General features: G+C 38.0%; 1 pseudogene; it reads left to right on the top strand.

The window, feature by feature from the left end:
* Positions 1-754: 754 nt before the first annotated feature.
* On the top strand, positions 755-3,852 carry LOC144424460 (uncharacterized; annotated as a pseudogene).
* Positions 3,853-4,589: the final 737 nt, after the last annotated feature.

Below are 4,589 nucleotides of genomic sequence, written 5' to 3'. Positions count from 1 at the left end.
TGGTGCTGAGTCCAAAAAATACTAGTTTTTTTTTCATCAGGTCAAATTGTTGAAATATTTGCTATTTTATACCTTAAATTAGGGGTATTACTATATGCATTTTAGCGTTATAATTACAAGTGTAGGTTTTTATTGTGATGTGTGCCAAACGATTATGACATTACACACCCTAAATTAAAAGTCAAATTTGCTATATAAAGACTGAAGGGGGGCTCCCGAAGTATGCGAACCAAGATGACGGACATCGGAATGTAATATGTGTGCTAGGTTAGGGTTAGGCCATAATTTTAGGTATACATACTACGGGAGACTCTTGGCTAGTCTTCGAACTGATAATAGGACTAAAATAAGGAAAATTGGAAAAAAATTATCGCCTAACCCTAACCTGTTACCCATGTTACGTTCCGATGTCCGCCATCTTGGTTCGCATACTTCGGGAGCACCGACTAAAGAGCTATGTAGTTTATAAGAAGCGGACACTCAGTAGCAAATAAGCCTGCCGATTGCGGCATATTTTGTTAAGTCAGACTAGAAATGAATAAGCTGCGTTGTTTTGTTTGAGTTGCAGATTTTTGGAGCAAAAATTAAGCATGGCTACATCTTCTTATAGTCGACATTGTTTAAACAATCTAAATGTATTTTTCTATATTTGCGGAGAATATACATTGCAATTCAACAGAAAAGGGATCAGTAAATTTGTAAAGTGTGCTTATCTTGCTTACTTCAAAGTAATGCTGGGTGATCAAGATAAGGTATGGGTACACCATATTGTATGTGAGCAATGAACATCTTCGATAGTGGATAAAAAAGGATAGAAAGTCACTCCGCTTTAGTATTCCAATGGTCTGGCGGGAACCGAAAAATCATTTTGATGACTGCTACTTCTGTGCAGTAAACACTAAGCCTTGGTAAGGGAATCAATAGGAGGAACAGGAAATTGTTGGTTTATCCAAATCTCGAGTCTGCAATTAGGACAATTCCACACTGCAATGAAATTCCTGTTCCAGTGTTTGAAGGCTTGCCCGAATTGGAATTGCCTGGCTGTGAAGAAGACTTAACCTCCGCTTTGTCCGCTGAAGGAGCTGTTTCAGATATCGGTGATCGGTAATACTCAATGAAAAAATCTACTTCGGCCGGGAACTCTCATAACATTCTATAGAAAACGCCATATTGAATTCTTGCCATAGTATATTCCAACAACGTTGCCGGCCTGCTGTGGCAGCTTGGTTTCCAACAGTATGAATTTTAAGATTGGGGCCTTTAGACAGTTCCAAAATAAATTTAAAATGTCTTCTTCTTATTAATGGAAACTTATTTGGATCAGTTCCTCTAGGTCAGGGTCGGCAACCTTTTGTCGCTCGCGGGCCAAAATTAAGGGTTGCAAGTCATTGGCAGGCCGCACATATGGATGATACTATTTATAATAAAAATCAAGCAGTGATACATCTCTCGATTAGAATATAGATTTATATTCTGATTGAATTGCATCTCAAAAAATTCCATTTGAATATTTTCGACGCCATTGAACCCTTTGCACTCAGCATCAACTTTTTTTGCGTTTTGTTGCCATTTGTCTAATTATAATGAAATTATAGGCTAATTGAACGAGTAATTGTGAAATATATACTTGTTAGGTTATAATATAATTTAGTCTACACATGCTCTCTAGGTCATTCAACAACCCTCAAAGAAAAATATGATGAAATCAAATTTGCACTGGACAAAAATTCATCCAGACAGCACCAATGAATCATATGTGTCGATTTGAAAATGGTTGGATTTCTTCTTGGGCTACAAGTTGGCTACACAAAATTTCCTTGCTTTTTGTGTTGTGGGACAGCAGGGCAAGAACAGAGCATTGGATAAAAAAAATTGGCCAGTGCGCAGTGAGTTGATTTTAGGCTCTTTCAATGTTTTGGGTCTTCCTTTGGTCGACCGTTCAAAAATTGTGTTTCCTCCCTTTTCACATACAGCATGGAATCGTGAAACAGTTTGTGAAGGCTCTTGAGAAAGATGGCGACTGTTTCAAATATATTTGCAGGAAATTTCCAAGTCTAACCACAGAAAAATTAAGAGCTGGAATTTTTGATGGACCACAGATTCGAAAGTTAATGAATGACGCAACTTTCTGTAATTTTATGAATCCAACAGAATTGAGTGCTTGGACGGCATTTACAAATGTAGTAAAATTCTTTTTGAGAAAAACAAAGGCGCCCAACTACAAAGAGCTTTTCGAAACACTACTTACAGGTCTCCGTCAACTGGGTGCAAATATGACCACCAAGTTGCATTTTTTGCACAGCCATCTTGCCCGTTTTGCAAAAAATCTAGGTGATATGAGCAAGAGGAGCGCTTCCATCAAGATATCAGCGACATGGAAGTTCGCTATCAAGGTCGTTGGGATTCCACCATGCTTGCAGACTACTGTTGGTCTATCAAGCGCGATGACGCCGGGGCCTTCCATTCTAAAAAATCAGTAAAACGTCAATTTATCGCTGATGACATCTATTGGTTAGCATTTATTACAACTTCCAGCTTTAATTGTGAATATTTTGGTGCGATTCCATGAATATGTTCAATGATATTACAGAAAAATATTGTTTCTTCAATTTGTCTATCTTTATTGTAGCCATCGGCATCCTGCAGAGAGGGATATGCCATAGAAGGAAAATTAGACCTGATAGAAAAAATTAACAGCATTTCTGGAATCAGCGCCCTCAAATTTGCTAAAAAAGTTTAAAACATCTTAGGCACCATGAATTTTTTTTTGTCGGCCAGTGTAATTATATTTGGTAATATTTGAATTACATTAAAAGATCAAAATTGTAATAAAACGTCCTAATACTAGAAAAAACAGGATGTTATTTTAACCGTTAGTGGATTAGGGACGGGCATGGCTCAGGGTCAACGAGGCAGTAGATGCCGCGAACATGATATCTCCAACCAAAAATAATTTAACATCTGTACACTAACTCGTCTGTTGAAACATATTATGTATGGATATGATCATAGAGCTGATTTTATCGTTATATACCAGAGATGGCGAACCTTTTTCAATGAATGAGTCAAAAACTAAATTTTTATCGCGGAACAAAAGTGAGTGGGTCACAGATATTTAATCAATGCTTGTATCTATAACAAGAGAGCAACGCTCAAATATATGGACACGAGGACCAGAGCGAAGCAGTCCTTACACTTGACGTTACCGGTACCGTACCCTCAAAAAACTTTCACGTTCCCAGTCGCAAGACCTTTACAGTCAGCCGTCACGCTTGGCCGATTAAAAACCGTGTTCCCATAATTAAAAAGTAACACAGCGCAATTTAGGATGGAATATTACAGGGATGGCGAACCTTTTCTAATGAATGGGTCAAAAATTAAATTTTTATCGCGTATCAGAAGTGAATGGGGCACAGTCTCACAGATATTTAATCCATGTTTGTATCTATAACAAGAGAGCAACGCTCAAATATATGGATACGTGGACCAGAGCGAAGCAGTTTTTACCCTTGCCGTTACCGATACCGTACCCTCAAAATACTTTCACGTTCCCAGTCGCAAGACCTTTACAGTCAGCCGTCACGCTTGGCGGATTAAAAACCGTGTTCCCATAATTAAAAAGTAACATGACAAACTACTGTTATTGGTAGGCGTAGGCCTACTTGCTTGTCCACTTGCAGACTTGACTTGCGTAAGGAATTAATCATCAATTGCCATAAGGTACCGTAATGTTTCCCTATTTAGCAGGTAATATATTAGTAAGTGTGAAAAGTTGAATAACTAAAGTTTAACGCCAGTGCTCATGCAAAAAATAACCAGAATTCAATTGAGAGGGGGAGGATTGCAGGTGCAACATCGTACGATTACCATTCTATGTCGGGATTAGTTAGCCAGTTATTTGTTTTCAGAAGCATGGACTTGATGGTGGGGTCGTAACCGACCAGCGGTCGTGTGAACCACCCTCGGTGGGAGGAGAGCTGCAATTCTCTCGCAAATACCTATCCCCGCATGGGATAGGAACCTGTGAAACTATCAGGCTATCCTAAAAACTACCGTTATTGGTAGTCATATTTGCGTTTTAAATTGAAAGAAATCCTCATCAATGGTCAGAAGGTGTTGTCTGATTGTTTCGTTAGTTAGCAGGTAATCTATTACTGATCTGATACACAAACTTGTCAAATGATGATTAGTGTGTAATTTCTTTTCAGGTAAAGGAAAGATAACCCATTATCAGCTGATTATGTCCCATCAATATTTGAATTTTCGCCATTTCCAGAGAAGAAAAAAATAGTTAGAAAAAGGTGGATTTTGAAGAAAGGCAAAAGGCAGGACCATTTCAACAAATTCTATTAAAATGTATGCGTTGCAATATCACTTTGCAGTTGTTAGCATAAACATTTAATGTGTCTTTCGACTAGACCTACCACACTTTAAAAGTAGCCGCCCAAACCCATTTTCACTAGAAGAACCATAACACTGTAAAATATTTGATAGAAATTACCTCTCAATGCATCATATCTTCCAATTGAAAGGGCAGTGGAGGCAGATACATTTTTTATTTTAATTATGGAATGTTACTTCCCAGGTTA

Source organism: Styela clava, chromosome 6 (assembly GCF_964204865.1).
Source record: "Styela clava chromosome 6, kaStyClav1.hap1.2, whole genome shotgun sequence".
Taxonomy (NCBI): domain Eukaryota; kingdom Metazoa; phylum Chordata; class Ascidiacea; order Stolidobranchia; family Styelidae; genus Styela; species Styela clava.
This window is presented reverse-complemented; position numbering and strand designations above follow the sequence as displayed.